Source organism: Anabas testudineus, chromosome 18 (assembly GCF_900324465.2).
Source record: "Anabas testudineus chromosome 18, fAnaTes1.2, whole genome shotgun sequence".
NCBI lineage: Eukaryota > Metazoa > Chordata > Actinopteri > Anabantiformes > Anabantidae > Anabas > Anabas testudineus.
In genome coordinates, this window is record NC_046627.1 from 28,573,608 (window position 1) to 28,594,412 (window position 20,805).

At 39.9% G+C, this 20,805-nt stretch overlaps 1 protein-coding gene across 7 annotated transcripts in view; it reads left to right on the forward strand.

The window, feature by feature from the left end:
* Positions 1-20,805, forward strand: part of sorcs2 (sortilin-related VPS10 domain containing receptor 2) — a 255,410-nt gene that overhangs the window by 92,446 nt on the left and 142,159 nt on the right. The gene's annotated exons all lie outside the window — the stretch shown is intronic.

The following is a 20,805-nucleotide window of genomic DNA, read 5'->3' on the forward strand; positions in this document are numbered from 1 at the left end:
GGTTCAGATCATACATTCCCCTAAATCACTTAGGATCTTTTGAGATATTTGAGACGTAGCTAACGGAGCAATCAAATTAACTGGTTGTCAGGAAGGAGTGAATACCATAATCTGAGGACTGTAATTAGGAGCTATTGCTGACAGCCCACTCCTGGTACTGAAACCTGCCTTACAGCGACATCATAGACTTAAACATTTTCTCCACACTTCCTAATTCTGAAAGGCTACTGATCGAACACGACACAGTAGCATTGATTGAAGTGTTGTAGCTGGCACTGCTTGTTGTTTATTTTGCCCTTCTGCTGAGGTTTTAAATAAACTTGAGGTGTGCATCTTGCTCTGGAAATAGCAGCCCAGCAGAGAGAAGAAGCAGGACTGATCTGATTGGCTGCCTCTTGATTTTTCCGCTCAGGTTTTAAGGAAAGGTTTTAGGCAATGATCTTTTTCGGGCAGGCAGGTGGACTTGAGGCAGTGTAGAGTTTTTCAATTCTGCAGAAGTATCCTTGAGCAAAACAACACAGCTGCTGATCTTTTCAATGCTGCTAATTGTGCTATTATTTCCATAAACATGTCTGACATTATAATGGTCAAAGATGAACATCTAGAAAATTAAATCATATTTATATATTTAATGTGATAAAATATAGGCTATTAGCTTCCTAATTTTATTTACAGCTTTTTCTTTTACTCAATGAGTGTTTAACAATTAAAGAAAAACTTGACAAAACTGGAGACAGACTTAGTGAAGATGTTATTAGGGATGATACATGAAAAATGTAACAAAACATTTGTTATCAACAAAAATAATGAATTAAAAACAGTGAAAACAATATGTGGATGTTTTTTTTCACATTTATTTCCTTGTCCTTTAGTTGTTACATTTACTATCAAAACTCTATGATCGGACTTGAATATTTGATTATTCAGATATTTGTTCTTTCGGTTTTCAAGTAAACACATATTTGTAATATTTACTTTTCAATTGCACTATTTTTAACCTACAGCAGTGAACATCATGCTAATATTTTACTTGGCTGTTAAAAATGCTGACGATGTCAGCTGGGTGGAGACATTTTAAACTTAATGATGACAAGACAAAAGCAATGTGCCAGATTTGCCATTTGAAACTGGTCTGTCTCTGTGGCACTAGCATGAAAAGTCACCTGAATGCTGTAAATAGTAAGCTATTGTTTGGCTATGTAAAAAACCCACATTATAATAGCTAGCTAAATTAGCTTAGCCTATATATAAGGTGGTTAGGGTTAGGGCAACTTGAGTTGAAATAGTGCTGCACCACTGTCACCCACAGCTTTTAATATATACAGTTGGATGCCTATTTCTCTAGTGAAGTTTCAGAGCTCAAACTATGGACGACCATACACTGCTCTGCTCTGTATGTTAGTGCAGCTTTGAACTAGCCACATTTGTGCTTTACAAAGGTCATGTTCATGGTTGTTAAAGGTTCCTAACAACATATATAACAGTACATAATGTTTACTTATTACAGTATGTTTTGCAAATAATTTTGAATGAGGACTCCTGTCTCGGCTGTCCATTTCCCAAGAGACACAGAGCTGCATTAATTGGTTTATTTACAGTCGGCTGTGCTGGGATTGGTTAAGTGTCTGTGTGGGTTAACAGTGTCATCAGTAGCTTTAGATTACTGCTGGGGGACAGTTGTTTCGAGCAATCAGCCACACAAAGAGGGCAGAGGTGATTAAATAACACACACAACATGTCCACTTTGATAGAAGATCCTGGCTAAAGAATGCACTGTATGGATTTACTTTGATAGCACACATTAGAGGGTAATGGATGACAAATACCACTTTCAAGTCAGTCTTTTTTTTTTTTTTTTTTTTTTGCATCACTCTCTCTCTCCTCCTCTCAGCTTGTGATTGAGAACTGTGTTGCTGGTGATTCTGTGGTGCTCAGTTCGTGCTCATTACTACTGGACAGTAGGTCCTAGTTTAGGTTCTAGTGGATGTTAGCCCCTGTTTGTGCCACTCATCTATTACATACATTTGAGTTCTAAATCAAAGACATAGCCACTGTTTCTAACTTAATAAGCTCATTTTTACAACACCCACCCAATTTTGAAGGTATTTCTTGAATCCCCATAAATTCTTCTAGGTGGTTAGAAAGAAAAATCAGGTTCAGTCCTGAAAAATTTGAATTTTAGTCATCTTTTCTTCTCCACGAAAATCATATATGCCTACCCTTCAAAAGACATTAAAAGACTTGCAAACACTAACGTGTGCTCTCTATGAAGTGAGATGATGTAATTTCCTGTCAACTTCATTGTTCTTGTGGCAAAGAAACTGTCATCCCCGAGAAACATGTATGGAGTAAGAAACGGTAAGATTCAAATGTACTCTATGTAATACATGAGAAGCATGTACTGGAGCTGTGTGTGTGTGCTTATAGTGGGGCAGTCATGCCTCACTGGACTTAAAGACAGAGCACACTGATAGAATTCACTTAACCTCCCTCACAAGCCTTACCTCTCCAACCCCCTGTCTACATTACTCCCTCCGTCTCGCACACTTCTCCCACACTGTGCTAATCCTCTCACCTCTCGTTTCTTATCTTTGATTTCATCTTCTGCTTTAGAAAATAGCTGGACATGCAACAGCACTATTTAGCCTCTTGTTGCTGTCTGATTATTTTATAGCCCTCAGGATGGAGGCATCTTCTCCTATCAGGTGATGTCAGTTTTGATGTTGCGCCAACAACTCTCTTATCTTATTACTTCAGCAAAAAGCTTCCTGTCTGCAAATTCAGGCATTATATTTCGCCTCATTCAACGACGAGGCAAGTACGCTTTTAAATGCAATTACACAAATGAGATGACCGCCTACATTTGCGGCCGGTGAACAGCGGCAGCACATCTAGTCAAGGACGAGCAAACGTGGGCACATTTGAATCCAAATGTGCTTTCGCTGAGCGTTTTCCCCACAACAACGAGCAAGCAAGGTGATAAAGCAGCACTGACTCGCCCACCTTGGAATGCTTTCTGTGTAATTGGTGCCAAGATGGTGTTGGCGGATTGTCGAGCCAGAATGAAAGCAGCGGTGGAAAATCTCAGCACCACGGACAGCTCCACAATAAGACCGGGAGCGTGAAGGGAGGAACAAAGCGTCACTCAGTGTAGGTGACGCTGTGGCACTTCATTGTGGAGAAAGAGGAATTTCACACACATTTCACTTAGGATGGACAAAAGTTGTACATTCATATTCATATTCATATTCATATTCATATTCATACATTAAATATAAAGAGGAAGAGTAGTGTATCATATTTATGTGCTTCAAGGTTGAGTAGCAGGAACAGGGAACAAACGAGGCAGAGGTGACACACTAGCAAATGACTAACAAACAGACACTAACTTAAATACAAGCACAGTTATGACAAACACAAAACACCTGCTAAAAACGCACAGCTCCTATACTCGAACCAGCCGAGACATGAGTCCCCGGAAGTGAGAGAAAAAACAAAAAACTAGTAAACAAAAAACACAAAGACTTCCGGGGCTTAAACATAAATGTTGAGACATTGCAGAATCTTGCAGAATCGAAATAATGCAATGGTGAATACAGGCTGTAATCAAAGCTAAAGGAGGTTCGACAAAATATTAGTGTAATATATAGTGTATGTATAACTTTTTTTTGGACGGGCAGTGTATATAGTAAATGTGTGCTACATTTCTAGTGTCTCAAATTCACTGGATGTAAGGGTCAACAATGGGCATGTCTTTCATTAACTTTCATACCTGAAGTGACTGGTATTCTTGTTTGAGTGTGTTTGGTGCACTGGTTGGTTAGGCTTAGGGTTAGGGTTAGATGGTTGCTGCCACTGCCTAAACCCTGTCCCTACTTTGGATCCCTGTCTGTCTCTGGACCTCTGTCTCCCTCTCTGGCCCTTTCTTCTAACTGTTTCTCTGGCTCTCCACCCTCAATCTGTTCTGGACCTCTCTACCTGGATCTCTAGCTCTATCTGGACCTGTCTCTGGCATTTCCTCCCCAGACTTTATAGTGTGGATTGTGTTTTTGACTTGGCTTTTGGGTTTGTGAACATCTGTTACCATCACAGATTTTTATGATACTGGGCAAATGAGAAGTGCGTGTGCAAGTGCTTGAAGTGTACTGTGTGTTGCTGCCTCCTAAACTAAGGAATAACCCCCCCAATAAACCAAACAGCAACTGAAGAAAGCTGCAGTGAAAACCTGGAAAAGCATCACAAAAGAAGAAGGCAGAAGTTTAGTGATGTCCTTGAATCACATGATTGATGCACTTACTCCAAGCAAAGGACTTGCAAGTAAATATTAAGTCATATTTACTTTAATCTATTCTAAGTCTTTCTGTTCCAATAGTTTTGCTCACATTAAGTAAGTTTTGGATCAGATCCACACCTGGAAATAAAAGCTGAAATGTTAATCTTATGTCTCATATACATCTTTTAATGTCAAATTTAAGTTTTATCTGTTTACAGCATAAAAAAAGGAACTGACCTCACTTCTCCAATAATTTTGGAGGGGAGTGTATAAGAAAGTCTAAGCAATGATGCTGTCAAGGTGCTTTTTCTGAGAATCTAAATGACATGACAGCAGTTGATTTAAAAAAATCCATACTTTTCCACATTTTAAAAAGTCTGGGCTTTTTAAGAATTTAAAAATTATATGTCAGTGTTGAACGGGTAGAATGAGGAAAGTCTTGCATCAGAGCCTTGTATGTCAAAGTAAAGTAAACAATAAAATAAGACTTTTTTTTTTTTTGCTTCTCACACAAGACTGCCCTGACCTGTGGTTCAGACCGGCCTCACTGATCTCCCTACGAAGGCTTTCTTTCCCACCATTTTCCCTACACGTATATATGACATGCTTTTTCCTGCTCCTGCCATCACTGATGCCCCTGATAGTTTTGGGTCAGATCCTTCCAGCACATTTTTAATGGTGTCTCCTGTTTCTTCATGTTCAGTAGAGATATTAATAGAAGGGGTTAGTGGAATGCATACTCACAACTATGCAGCATGCTCTAACTGAAGGATGGAGGCTGCAATAAAGATGGCTCTGTGAGTCAGGATTGCCTTATAGGCCTGTGAGCTCATTCATTATAGTTTGGCATTTATACATTCAGGAGCCATTCCAGTTGCCTTTTATTTATTAAGTGTGTGTGCATGTTAGCTTTTATAGCCTCAGATTTTGCAACTCCAATCAAAGATACTGGGTGTGGACTGGATGTTCAGAAAACACTTGAGAGGATCCCAATCAAAACCACAGCACTAGAAAGAATGAAGAGTAAAAGAATGGACTGATGAATCGGATTTATCAACACTCATACAGTGGCAAGAAAAAGCATTAATTTGTCATAAAATGTGATCTGATCTTCATCCAAGACATCCAAGTATTATACAAACAAATACAATGTGCTTAAAAAAACACAAAGAAATTCTGATCTTTCGTGTCTTTATTAAAACCCATAAAACCCTCATAGTACTAGTGAAGTAAAGTATGTGAACTCTTAAAATTAATACTGGTTGACCCCCCCTTGACAGCAAGAACCTGATGTTGATGTCTGGGCTCTGACTTGGCCACTGCAAAAGGTGGATTTAGTTTTTCTGAAGCCATTCTGTTGTGTGTGTTTGGGTGATTGTCCTGTAGCATCACCCAACTTCTGCAGAGTTTCAGCTGACAAACAGTCATTCTCACATTATCCTGAAGAATTTGGGAATTTATCTTCCCCTCAATAAGTGCAAGTTTGCAAGGCCCTGATGCAGCAAAGCAGGCCCAAATCATGATGTTTCCAGTCCATAAAACATTTTGCAAATACTGCTGGCAAATTAAATTAACAATTATAGATCATAGATCCTCTGAAAGCTCATTGCAGAAAACCATGAAATTCCAAAAGGTTCACATACATTTTCTTGCCATTGTATATATAGATGGTGTCTTATTCTGAACAAACTGAAGAACAGAAAAAACCTAAATAAGCCAATCTACTGTATACAAACTGTGTGTGGGTGAGTGTCTTTGAGGGTGACAGATGATTAGGAGATGTAAAGGCACTGCAGTGTGCTCGCTCAGCCCCCTGGGAAACCACTTGCTTCTCTCTCTGTTAGCAGCCCACTTACTGAAACCAGCACTGTTTGCCTCTCTCTCTCTCCCTCTCTCTCTCTCTATCCTCACTTTCTTTCTGTCTGTGAAACATACAAACTGAAAAGCATCCAGTACAAGAGGAGGGCTGGACTGTGTGTCTTTCAAAGCCAATTCTTCTTGTGTCGGCTGCAACCACCCCAGTTTTTGATGAACTGAATCTACATCTGTTGCTGTTGGGGCTTTCTAAGGGGCCTTTTGAGCTTAACAGTTAAAGTTTTTTCAGTATTTTGTGAACTACACATCTTTGCTTTCTTTCTGAGATTGAGATGTAAAAGAAATGTTAAAGTCACACAGTATAACTATTTTGTGCTGTCGTTTGTGCATTATTAAAAACTGGAAAGATAGTGGGGAACTATAATCTTTGAGGAAGAAATGTGGTCAGAAAAATGATCGTAATCGGCCTAAATGTTTGGTGAAATAAAATTGTAAAATAAAACAACAACAGTAGAACTCTTGGCTATGTTTACCAGTGAAAGTAAGAGCATTTCCACAAGCAAAGTGTGAAGTAAACTCAAGGGATTGGGAATAAACAGCTGCGTAGTCTTAAGAAAACCATTTGTCAGTGAGGCTAATCTGAAAAAAGGCTTCAATTTGACAAGGAGCATAAAGACTGGACTCTGGAGCAATGGAAGGTCATGTGATCTAAAGAGTCCTGTTCCAGAGTGATTTGCACATCAGTCTAAGAAGAGAGGCAGATGAAGTGATGCACCCATCATGCCTACTGTTACCATACAAGCCTGTGGGTACAGTGCTATGGTGTAGGGTTGCTGCAGTTGGTCAGATCTAGGTTCAGCAACACATCACGTCATTTTCACACATAGATTGATTGGAGTCCAACCCCATTGAGAATCTTTTGGATGTGGAGAGGACTGTGCATCAGCCCACCTGTCCCATCATTTTTTGGACAGCCAGTGCATGTCATTATTGGACATGGTTTTTACATTTACATTAAGTCATTTGGCAGTCACTTCTATCCAAAGTGATTCCCAAGTGATGTACAAAGCAAGCTAAATATGTAATCCAAGGAGAAAAACATGTAATGCAGTAATGAGGCTGCTGAGCATGCAGACGTTGGTAGGTCATTACACCATCCCATCATGGAACCACTTAGTTGAAGACTTTAGCCTAGGTTCTTTTGTGGTTAGGTGAGGGAACCACTAGACATTAGTCGTTGGTAGAGTGCCGTGGATGGGAGGGATTGTAGACCTGGATAAGAGAATTCAGGAAAGAAGCTACTTGAGTTGACCACTTTGCAGGTAAGGGTCTTTGAACCTGATGCACACGGCTACAGGAGGCCAGTACAAAAATCTGAAGAGTGGCTAACGTGTGTCATTTGTGGCTGACAAAAAATTATATGTGCTGCTGCATTTTGGATCATCTGGAGGGGTTTGATAGTGCATGCGGGTAACCCCATCAGTGAGACACTGCAGTAGTTGGGACGAGCAGTGACCAGAGCCTACACAATGAGTTGTGTTGTGCAGTCCGTAATGTAGGGTCTGATCTTGCTGATGTTGAAAAGGGCAGAACTGCATGCCCTTGAGACAGAGAAGATGAGGTCAGTAAAGCTCACTTGGTCATAAATATGCTAACCCCCAGGTTTCTGGCAGGCTTAGTGCACACAATCACTGAAGACCTCATATTGTATTTAAGGTCTGGCTGGAAAGACGAGAACTTCTGTCTTGGAGAGGTGGAGTTAAAGATCCTTTTCCCCCATCTAAACAGAGATGTCAGAGAGTCGGGCAGAGATGTGTAATAATGAGAATTAAATTGACCACTGTTTTTATTGTCGGGCTTAAGATTTTAAGAACTGTACCACCAGTGAATTTACAATACATTCATAACTGCAGGCTTACAGACATGAGCAGTGACTGATTACTCTCAGGCTGTTGTCAAACTAGGTTACTATGACAAATTGAATTGTCTTTGGGTTACCAGATGTGGACATGGGACCCTCTCCCATGAGGCACGTGTGGGCGTCTGATGATCCTATCAGGTTTCTTCTTTAGGGGTCAAAGGTCAAAGTGTTGAGATTAAAAAGAAAGGGGGGGGCACACAGACATAGAAAAGAAACATTAATTGCCACAAAATCGTCCATACCAAATCCTAGAATACCTTGAATTCTTCCACAGAGCACAGCTCAACATCCAACTAATGGTTGAGTAAATTATATGTACAGTACAAGCCCTGTGAACATCAAAGGAACCTTTCCGATGTCCTTCATGTTATTGTCTTTATGTTCGCTCTTGATCATTGCCAGCTAGGTAGTGGTGTTGGCCTTTTTTGTTGACTAATGGGAGATGCCCTAAGGCGGTCAGAGCGTGTGTTCCCAGCATGAGGCCACAGTTAACAAGTGGGAGTAGCCTATTGGTCTTTGAAGTCTGAACCCTTAGGGAGATATCAGGTGATGAATAGAGATTCAACATAATTTGCTTCAATTAAAGTTTTTAATGTAAGGAGAAGACATCCTCTATTTAAAACTAAAAACTGAACTGTCCTTTTTCAGAAACCATATTACAATTCTTACTTAAACAAATCATTAAACTTTGCAACTAATATTTTTTAATCAATCTTTCATAAACTAATAAATTGTCAGAGTTATCACCACAATTTATCAAGAGCCAGCATGATATCTGAAGATTGCCATTTTGACCAACTGTTCAAAACTTAAAGATTTAGATTAGTTCAATATTAGTAGTCATGAGGAAATAGTTGTTGGACAGCTGCACATGATAGTGCTACTACAGGGTTTTGGTGTCCTGTGCAGGCACACTTCCACATGTGACCAGGAGTAACAAAGAGTCAAATTAATGGCCCTCCATGTTCATGGACAACTGTTCCACTGACTGATCCATGGTCTCCATTGTACCACAATGTAGTGGATTGCCATCTGACTGCATGGACAACGGGCTACCTCACCAACAGGCCACAGTACATGAGGCTGTGTAACTATGTCTGAGCTATTAGCACTGGGGTCCTCTTTACCCTGTACAATTCTAGAGACTACAGACTACTAGACTACAACACCAGCAGCTGTCATCTCTAGATGTTCTCTGATGAATCAGCCATTGTTGCCTGTGAGTCAGAAGGCAACAAAGAACAAGAGTAGAGGTCCGTCATCATGGACTTTGTAGGCTGGTGTTGGCGCAACCACCTGTGCTTAAACACCAGTAAAATGAAAGAGGTGGTGATAGACTTACGGAGAAAGACACCCCCTCACACACCAGTGAACATCCAGATATCGAGGGGACATAGATAATTAACTGTACTTGTCCTGTAACACTGATGCCCTATACAAGAGGATCCAGAGTGGCCTCTATCTCCTGAGGAGACAGTGGTCCTATGGAGTGTGCAGTGTGCTAAGGACATTTTTTATGACTCCGTGGTAGTCTCAGTTGTCCACTATGCTGTAGCCTACTGGGGTGCAGGCAGCATGGACCGGGACAGGAATAGACTGGACAAACTGGCCAGGAGGACCTGATCTGTCCTGGGCTGCCTATTGGACTCTTTGAAGGAGGTAGGTGAGAGGACGATGTTCACCAAGCTGACATCCATTATGGACAATACCTTTCACCTTCTGTGCGACTCCTTCAGTGACAGAATGATACACCCTCAATGTAGAAAGGAGCGTTACAGCAGATCTTTCATGCTCACTGTGTAAGACTGTACTCAACAGTCTAACTGTATATTTCTTGTCATACTAATCATAGGCACACTGATCATACTGTTACAATCTAAAATAGATTTACTAATATATCTGGTAGATATCACTAAACAATTTTGTATATATTTAGTTAACATGTTATAAATACCTGTATTCTTTTTATATTTACTTATCTTTCTTACACCTTAAATGTCTCTATGAGCTGCTTACCAAGTGAATTTTCCTGCTGTGGAATCAATAAAGTTTTATCTAAACTTCTGAAAGTTTGAACTGACAAAAACATGGAAATTGTACTGGCCTTTGATCCCTGTCACTTCTGGGGACCATGAGTGTCTGTACAGAACATTGTGACCATCTACTATGGTAAGTTTTTAGATATTTGTGGTCATTTGTATATTAATTTGCAGGAAGATAGTGGGGCAACTGACTACCATCACTATTCCATGCAGCTAGTGTGGTTAATAAAACACTGCAATTTAGTAGAAATCAATAAATGGACATGTTACAACATGAAATAGTAAAGAAAAAGAAGCTCAAACTATGTTTAGTCACAGGAAGAGTCACAGGAATGGTAAAAAATGTTCGTCCATTATTTATACAAATAAATCTTTCTCTTTTTGCTGTTTAAGGTGCCAAAGTGGCTACACCATAGAATAATAAAAAGGAAATCATTAGAGCTGATAACACCTTTTTTACATTATGCAGTGTGATTTAAAAGTTACTTTTTCATACACTGTCTCCTTGTGTTTATCAAGTAGTTACCATTCAGTGGCACAAACCAGGCTCTGCAGCACCAGCACTAGGCTCCTTCAGGGTTCAAATCACATAAAGAGCCATAATTGCTGCAAAACATCCATGGGTTGCCCAAACAAAAAAAGTAACATTCCCAAGGCATATTCAACATCCCCTCAAACCGAAAGCAGAATTTGTAAAGTAGTGGAACAGACAAATACACAGTCATCAGCAGAAAACATAACTATAATACAGCAGATGATGAAAAATGCTTTCATTGTGGGATGACATGTACTGGCAACAGACACTACACTAATGTATTCCTTATTCATATTGCTGTCTTCGCTGCAACACTGCACTGAATTTTAGATTAGTCATATGTTATTGTATCTGGAATGTGTGGATCTGAAACACAATGTAATGCTTACAATGATAATTCAAACTAGTTTAGCCAATTATAGGCCCATATCACTGATTGTACTGCAGCATGTTATGTTGTATTCTCCATAATCTGCTTCTCAGCCTCACAAGATTACTCTTACACTATAGTTTAGTCTATAGTATCATAGCCACCAAACCATCTCTGAATATAAAATTTGCTCTGTTTTAGACTAATGGTAATTAGTTGTGCTTATTACAGTGTATTAGCATGAACAGAGAGTTGTCCAGTACATGACTTATGCCTGTCCTCTGGCCAAATGCTTGTCTGTGACAATTCAGTTCATTTGCAAAGTTCAAAAATGTATTCCAAATTATGACCACAATGGCTTCTTCTCTGTAAATTCACTAACATCAGAAATGCATTTATATGTCAGCACGATATTCTAGTTTGCGAGAATTCATATATAGCACGCTATTTACCATGAGTTTAACATTTTACAAAGCTATCTCCAATGCAACTGTTCGAAGATCATCACTGGGTCACTGGATCTTCAATAAAGTAAAAATTTTAAAGCAATTTTATATTGCTTCATTTTAAACACAAGCTTTATTAATTTGAGAGTATTTTTAATCACCGCATGATCCCAATATTACAAGTGGTATAATTCCAACCTTTAGTTAGCATTGTGTTATTATTGTGTATTACATTACAGCACAAATTTAAAATCATGAAACCTCAGTCTTTCTGTACTATCATCTAATTGCTGCATTTGCTGTGTAATATTTCTAATATATTGTGACTTTGTTTGTCTTTAATCATCCAGGTGAGATCATCTGGGTGTAATTGGCTTTTTAGGGAAAGAGTGATGAGTATTTTCCAAAAGTCAGAGAAAAAGAGAAACATCTTTTCCAGTAAAAGCAATTAAACTGAAGAGCATTCATTTCTCTTCCTCTGTTGTCCCCCCGCGCCGCAGCATGGTTGAAGAGAAACATAGTGTAGAGAGGGTGATGGGATCATTTGTGGAATGGATTGATTGAAACAGCACCGAGAGGCGAGACAGTGCCGGTCTGGCTGTGAACAACATCTTCTGTTTGGGGATTCACAGCCAAGTTCAGTTGGAGGATTTGCTCCTTTTTTATCTACTCTGACTTCACACATAAAACACAAGATCTAAGCCCGATCTCCCACATCCAACTGCAAACAAACACGCTAATGTTTCATGTGAAGTCTGGGAAAGTGTGGTGTTCGGGATGCCCCCTAGGGGTACTTACAAGGATGTCATCTAGATAAATGTCCCCATTTACTGCCCTTTCTCCTTCTATTCTGCTGGGACATGGGTGCATAGAAGGTGCAACGTTGGTGCTACAGAGAAGGGCAGGGTGGGTGGGGGAGGGGAGATGTTTTACAGTGCCTCCGGTGCCTCTGTTGAGCCCAATCCAACCTGCAGAAGTGCTTGAGTTAGAGCTTAACTAACAGGAAGAGCAAGTTGCTGAGTGGAATCAACATGTTCCCACCCCACAGAGTCAGATGATGTTTCCTTTGGCATCTACCAATACCCTCTGGCATTGGGAGGGGTACTATTTGATGCCATGGAAATAATGGCAGATGATTGTCCAACTAACTGAAAATTGCTCTCATGACAACAATCATAAATGATCAGTTACAATTACACTTTTGTTCTGTTTGGCCACAGGGACAACTAGGGTTAGGCCTGAGCACAAAAAATCATGGCTAGGTAAAGCAAAGGATTAGGTTTTGTTACACATAATGCCTCACACTGGACTCACAGAGCTTTGGCTTAAATACTACATTTTTCACCCCAGCTGGTCAAGGCAGATGGCCCACCTTGAGCCTGGTTCTGCTGCAGAGTTTTTCCTCTCCACTGTCTCCTAGTGCTTGCTCAAGTGGGGTTTTCTATAAAATTCTATTCACAGTTATATTTTGTAAGGTCTTAAACCATACACTGTAAAGTGGCTTAAGATAACTTCTCTTGTAATTTGGTTATATAGAATTAAACTGAATGGAATTGAATTGAATTGAATCTTTGCCCTTGTCAACATTGACATACCTGGTTCATTATAGGAGTCGACTCTTTGTGTGTCTCATATGGACACATAGACGTACCATTAGCATTTGTATGAGATGTCAAAGCATCATTATCTAAAACCCTGGGAATGAGAACAGGCTGGTAAGGGATGCAGTCTGCATTTGGACCTACTGTCGCAAATAAATACTGATATCACAGATTGGACTCATCTTTCAATGACAAGTCTTTGAAAATATCTAATTCTTGAACCTTGTGTTCTTGGTAAACATACACACACTTCAGCTGTTTTCACTACCACCAACCACCTGGTATTAAAGTAAAATATTTCAGGAACCTGGAGAATTTCAGTGAGTCCTCAAACACAGAGGTTCCACAGAAGAAGGCCACAGCATCTGGCCTTGAATTACAGGAATAACTTAGTTTGGGAATGCAGATACCATTAACAGCCTTACAGTGATTATTATCATATGCAAATTTCTCACTTCACATTCAAGGATCCTGGACATGTGCACGAGGATTGAATTCTCTGTAAGGACTTTAGTCTGTACTAATTCCAGGTTTCATTTTTGCTAATTATGCTCACAGGGAGAGCCATAGTCTACTCCACAGAGTATGGGTATTTCTCCTGGTAATGGAGCATTCTATGCAGAGACTTTTCTTTTCATGTGTATTTTAACCAAACCTATTTCTGTATTATTCTTAAGAAAAATTACTTGCATGCAGGGTACTGTAGGCATACAGTACTTCTGGAGGCACTGATCTCCTATTGAAAACAGTTCAACTGAAGACGTTTTAGCTCTGTACTGAAAATGAGTTATTTAACATTACTTCTGGGACTGGTGGTAAGGAAGGTGATATGGTTGAAACTGGGGACATTCAAAGGACAGAGCTGGGAATGAACGAGTTTCACCAGGTGCTAGCACAGCTAGTGTTGATAGAAGCAGGATGACAGTAGTCCATGGAGGGAGACGTGGAGGCCATGGCAACCTCCATGTCTTTTTTATCATCCTTCTATTCAGTGGTTCTTGTCCAAAGGATCCAAACTAATTACCGTCAGAGCTGGCAGGATGAGCCCAGGAGAGCCTTAGAACTAAGAGGTCAGCAGTAAAATACAACAATGAACTCTTAGAAAAGCTACTCCACTGAATGATTTCCTTGGTACTGGATCTCAATATCTTTACATATTTATTCACTTGTTTTATCTTGATATAGTGTCAGTAGAGATTATTATTAGGTAATTTTCTTCATTTAAAATAAATAAATTAAAAATAGGACTGTCAGGTGACTTCCATATGCTGCTTCTTAAGTGGTGGCAGTGCTTCGCTCCTGAAAGCTATGCTCCAGTGGTTTTGTGCACTTCAAGAGACTATCCGGCACTGTGAAGTGCCCTTACCAACTATGAATCACTGTATCCTGGTTAACTGCCTGTGCAGACTACTTGTAGTGTAGGAAGCACATCCAGGTGCATTTTGCCAATTGCTGCAGAGATCAGTGACTAAACTGAACCAAAATGTAGCCCATATCGTCCTATCCTCTGCTGCCAGGTATCATGATTGTAATGCAAATTAGCTAATTTACTCTCATCATACAGTATGAGTGATTGCAGCATAAGCATATCTGTCAAAGACTGTAGCTTTGTGCATGACTGTCGGTTCTGATCAGTTCTGCTTCCACAAGTGTCTACTCCTTCTCTTTTCCGTACAGGACAATACAGTGCATTATCTTCCAACTACTCTCTGCTGAATTACACATGACAGTGCCTTCAAGGCCCTCTGGCAGTGCAATTGGCACTTTGGTAAAGTGGTGTCAAATGCACAGGCAAGACAGCAAAATCTAAAGTGTGCTCTCTAGATGTTCTGAAAGTAAGAGATGGGGGAGGGAAAGGAGAGGGAATGCTAATGAGTCACCAGTGGATCGTGATATATATTTACATTACTGCCCTAGTGAAGTCTAAGTAAATGCATCCGTTCATGTAAATTGCAAAAAGCACACATTCTGTTACACATGAGCCAATTTCAGACATCAGTGCCAGTAGATGCCAGGTATGTTGACCCTTCTTTATGCCTTTACTGTTAACACTAAACCCTTACAAACGTGCAAAATGAAAAACATTACAAGAGGTCCACCATGTGATATAACGCACAACAACAAAATACATTGCATAACACTTTGAAAACAATAAATTTGAGTTGTCTTCCATTAAGTTCACTTTGACTCAAACTGTGACTAATGGTGTGATCTGACACAGATGTACCTTAACCTTGGATTTTACCTCTAATCTGTTTGGAAGTTGTTTTGGTTTCTTCATCTTGTCATTAATTTTGCTCGTGTGGCCACGTCCAGGGAGGTTGGCTACAATCCTGTGGACCTTAAATTTCTATATATTAGGTGCAACTGTAAGCACAGGAACATCAAGCTACTTGGAGATGGTCCTATAGCTTCACCTTTACCATGTTTGTATATATTTTGTTCTAATCTCCTGAGACAACTCTGTCTTTAGTTTTCTTTGGTCCATGTCCAACCTGTGATGCTCTCTCTCTCTCTCTCTCTCTCTCTCTCTCTCTCTCTCTCTCTATTCTATATACATATAGGACACACTTTAGTTTAACATGTCTCTATGGTCAAGTTAATTAACATCTTTTCCATCATTTTAGTCTTGGTCAGTTTTTTCTGTTGAACCAAAACTCAAAACTAATGTCTAGTATTAATGTAGTAGTAATTTACTTTCTTCAAGGAATGTTCATGTGAAGTCATTGGAAGAGAAAAAGATTCTTGGAGAAGGCAGAGGTAGCTTTTTTGGGTTTGAGCATTATAACAAATAACAGGACAAAAGGTGGCCAGCTAAAAAAGCAAAAATAAACTTTACACTTACTTTAAGAAAAATTACACCCATTTGTCTCCAACTGCGAAACTGCCTCTCTCCTTTTAAAACACGAGGTGAGACAGGACTGAGGACAATACAACTACCTCTTGTACTGTCATGAACTTAGGTAATCACAAAGAAAAAGGAGATTGGAGAAGTGTGCAAAATTACTTGATCTGTATCTGAGAGTAGAGTGACTGCATTGACTCTTAGAGCTAGAATGAGCACCGCAGATGTCCAGGAGCAGAATCACTGCTCAAGGCAGTTGTTGATTCGTGAATGATTTCATTTGTAGGTTATATGAGAATGGTGAGTAGGAGGAGGGGAATTAAAATCCCGTTTTAGATGAGTAGGTTATGTTAGCACTTCCAAGAAGATGTTGGAGAATTTGACTGTGAAGATGGGGCATAAGGATAATGATGGACTAGTCTTCACCAACATTACCTGGACTTTGAACATGTACATAGATTGTTTTGAATATCTGCTTTGGACATCACTTTATCTACCCAATACAATGTAAAGATAATGTCATTCGTGATGCTCACTGTGTTGAAAAATAAATTAAAGTTTTCATTTGGACTTTTTCTGTGCTACAGGAATGAAGACAGTTTTCTTTCTTTGATACAACAGCCACAAGACTGTCAACTCCAACACTTTTCTGTAGACACTGTGACTTGATGGCCCTGAGTTGTGACCATTGTGGTTAACACCTCTGCTGCTGCCATCCCGAGGCCAACAGAAATTCCTCAGTCCTCTTTTTACTTTCTTTTGGCATAGGTTCACACTTGACTCTACATAGCTGCCATTTTCTGCAGGCATTCACAGCTGAGGAGCTTTCAAACAGTCAATGGATTGACTGTTAAATTCTTCTTCGGACTAACTTTGTGACTGTCACAACCAAGTCACCAATGGGCCACCAGTCCCTTGGAAGAATGGTGAAGGCGTCGGAGTAACAGGGTGAACACACAGCACAGGCGTTTTGGATCAAAACAAAGTTTTTTGCAGCCTCAGTCTGGAAGACAATGTTGTATCATTCTACAGGCCATTCTGCAGTCAATAAAGCCAAGCTTTGACACAATCAGGCCATAGCAGATGGCCATAAAGCCTTAGTCCTGAGTACACCTGGGACTCCCAGAGCGTTATCATCCATACCCACTACACTGCTGTAAAAAGAAGAGAAAATAAACAGATAGATGACATTGAGGTGTTACTTGGTCATTTATATATAACTGCAGTCAAGCAGAATGGTCATTTTTAAAGCAAAGAGAAAGAGGCCATCACTGATGACCTGTCCATGTGTGAAAGAGACAGAGGCCACCTTAGTTTTTTTGGCATCACCCTTTATAGGATCATTGTGTAAACATTACAGAGCTTTTTCCAGAGAATATATTTCTCACATTTAGCGTTCTAATGTATAACATCTGACTGCACAGGTGTTATTGATGATGCTTTGCTTTTAACCACTGTAAATCATCTGTAGCGTTAATCGTGGCCCTCTCTCAGTAGTACTTTTAACACTAGTCATGGCAATTACTGTACCTCTGCTGCAGTAAATCAAAAGCTCCCATCTTCCAATAATTTGCAGCTCTTTCGAAAAGAAAGATGGGAGCGCTTAGACCGTTATGATCGTTCATGACCTGAGCTTTAACCCACTTTGGATGCGATTTGGCACAAATTCTTTTGGGATGCAGCTAATAAGTCTGAGTGATACTCTGGCAAAGAAGCAAATTTGCCTCATGCTTCATCACTCTTGTCAGCGATGTGGCTTTGTAATGCACTCTAGATTTTCTTAGCCATGTGTCTCTATGGCACCGCTTCACATTGCATGGATGATCGAGGGCTCCTACACATTTTCCACAGGCTGATATGGCTCAATCCTCTATCTTGTCTTAGTATGCTGGCTTCTATCCAGACTGCCCCCCAATTGCTAGTTGGGCTCCCTGGGGCATCTGTATGTCAGCCAATCACTGATGAGCCTTGTCAAACCTAACAGTCTGGCCATCTGGCTGTCCAGCTCTGATTGAGTCTGACAGCATCTGTCTGCCTTAGACTGTAGAAATCAGCTCCTGTATATGTCCTCTGGCTTGTCGATAACACGCCAACCTATTGCTTTACTCCACAATTTGCCTCATTCGAATCATCCAGAGTATTCATCTTTGAAAGGAGTGAGGAGACTTCAAGGATACACGTCTCAATTCTGTCACATCATTGGTTAACATGCTGACAATCTTCAGGTGGATTTATCATAAATTCATTAAGCGCAGGTTTCCTTACATCTTCCCTGAGATGTCAGGTGCTTGGAGCAACCTTGACATATTAGGACATTAAATCTGAATCAGCACCTGTCGCTGCCCTAAAGTGCTTCCACATTTCTCTGTTTTCTCAAGCGCATCATGGAAAATACAATTTCACCTGCAGTGTCTGTCTCTGTCACATCCACTCTCTCAGACACTTCAGTGTCCACCTTCTTCCCCCCTTTTCTGTCTCTTATTATTCCCCTCTTCTTTTATACAGCAGTATTCCAGTGGTTTATGTCCTCCCACCGTTATTATTTCAGCTTTATGTCCTCTACCAAATGGCTTATCTGGGCAACCTGTTTAAGCCTCTTTGTATCAGAATCGACCATAAGGCTCTGGTAGATTTTTGTTTTTGTTTTTTTTTTTAATTGGATGACAGTTTTAACATCCAAATGAAATACCATCACTAATATTAATGCTAATTGTATGTTTATGTGCCCCAATGCCCTGGTTTTCTTCTAATATATAATTTGCCTAAAACTGTGGGCTATGTTGAGTGCAATAGATTCAAATTAGTCATTTTTTGTGCAACCCTTCTCCCTCTATCCTTCCCTCTCATCTGCTTCCCACTCTGCTCCAAAATAATTATTCCTCATTAATCTACAATAGCTTCATACCAGTGTATTAATCCAAAGGTCTAGATGGTAGACAGTACAAAATGAGGGCTCATATTAACTTAGAATCATTATTATTGCCATATAAGGTGCAGGGCCTTGAGATTTTTATGGTCATCATTCTGTCAGTAAATACTGAGCAAAATTTAAGCAGAAATAAACCAAGTTAATGTCATGTGAAAAAGAAAATTTACAGTTTTGTACATGCAGTGGTTCCTTTACTTGTGTATATTGATCAACCATCACTCATTTCCATCAGCTGTCTTAAACATACCTTTGACCTTCAACATTAAACAGGTGCACAGAAGCAGCCTCCATAACACACTATTCAGACAGGATATGAGACGTGAACAGAGTCCAGATGTTGACATGTGTTTCTGAGCAGAAAGCCCAACCAGACCCTGGCTGCTGGTTACACTCTTGTGCTGCTCTGCTAGTTAAGGGCTATAAATATGTAATAGGGAGACCTCTGTTTTTTTTCAAGGCAATGTCACATAACAGGAACAAGTGACTACAGTCTATAATGAAGTCATTACACAATTTGTCAGTCTGTAAATTGTACAAAAGCATATATACACTGTATATATCGATAGTATGGCCAAAATCAACAGCAACCTTCAGTTTAGGGTTAGTTATTTGATTATTATTCACTATTTTCTATGTAAGAAATAACTGGTGCACAATATTGAAATATTTATTTCAGTAAATAAAGCTTTACTCACTATAACCACTTTTTATTGTTGACTTTCAGCCACTGCTCTTGCACCAAACAGCAGACAGGCAAAGTAAGCAACTACAAAAGCTGTGTAGAGTGTAGCATTTGAGCCAGATATTATTTCTGTGTAGTGGAGACCAGAGCTGCATTAAACAGTAGAAAATATTTGACTTACATTTATCTGATGGGAAGACTAATGAACCCATGAATGCTCATGATGCTGCTTGATATATGTAGAAAAAATAGTGCGCCAATGTCATTACACTCAAAGGACATTAACCTCTCGGAGTAAATAACTAAATAAACATGAACTGAAGCTAATGGCCGTGTGGAAAATAAAAAATCAGTACATGAACACAAAATGGTCAGTAATACATTTTTTGATTCACGCTAAAACATGCACAGCCACATTTATTCATTGTTGTCCACCTTATTTATTAGGACCAGATCCCACAGCATATGCGCTGATATGGTCTGCACATATACCCAGATAATCCAGCATCTCAGTGGACCGCTACACAGAAAACCTAGCAGGGCCTTATTTCATTCACAAGTGGTTTTTGAGCTAAGCACTGAGCTCTGGCTGCTAACACAGCCATCAGCACTAGATCTGTCCACGTGCTCCTAGTGATCTTGGGTTAAACGCAGCACACAGGACAGTGAGGGAAGATGAAAACACTTGCCAGTTCACGGCAGAGAAATAGTTCACCCCTGCTATGCCACTCCATTTTCTCCAGCTGTGTCAGAGCACTCTGGGAGAGCTGATTGCTGAATGGCTTGGCAGGGTTTCAGGTGTGTATGTGTCCGTGCGTACGTGTGTGTTTGTCTGTCAGTGGTTGATGTCCCACTGTGTGAAGGAGTAAATCCTCTCATCCTTAACTAGGCTGACGTGCTAAATCATCATTCTCTTTCATCAAGACCTCTCCTTCATGGCTCCCTCCTGTTGAACCCTCAACTCTCAGCTAAATGCTGCAGCATCTCTTGTCCTGTGTTCTTTAAATTACTTAAAACAAGTAATAAATAAAAAATAGAAAGCTGCACACTAGAAACCTAAATACTTTATGTATTATTTAACCTACATTTACTGTACATTTACTCTTCAGTTAATTTCAGTTTCCTAATCTGTCATAGTTAGTATGTAATGCCTTAATCTGCCTTGCTTGTATTGTTCGGTTGATTAGAGTGTTTCCTGGATTCCCTCTGAATACCTCTGAATTTGAGACTTCAATTACCCACACATGGTCACCTCTCTGCAGACTTGCCATGCTGAAACCTGTGCCGTTTTTCAAAACCTGTCACAAACAATCACCTTCACTCTGCTCGCTGAATGTGACTGAACC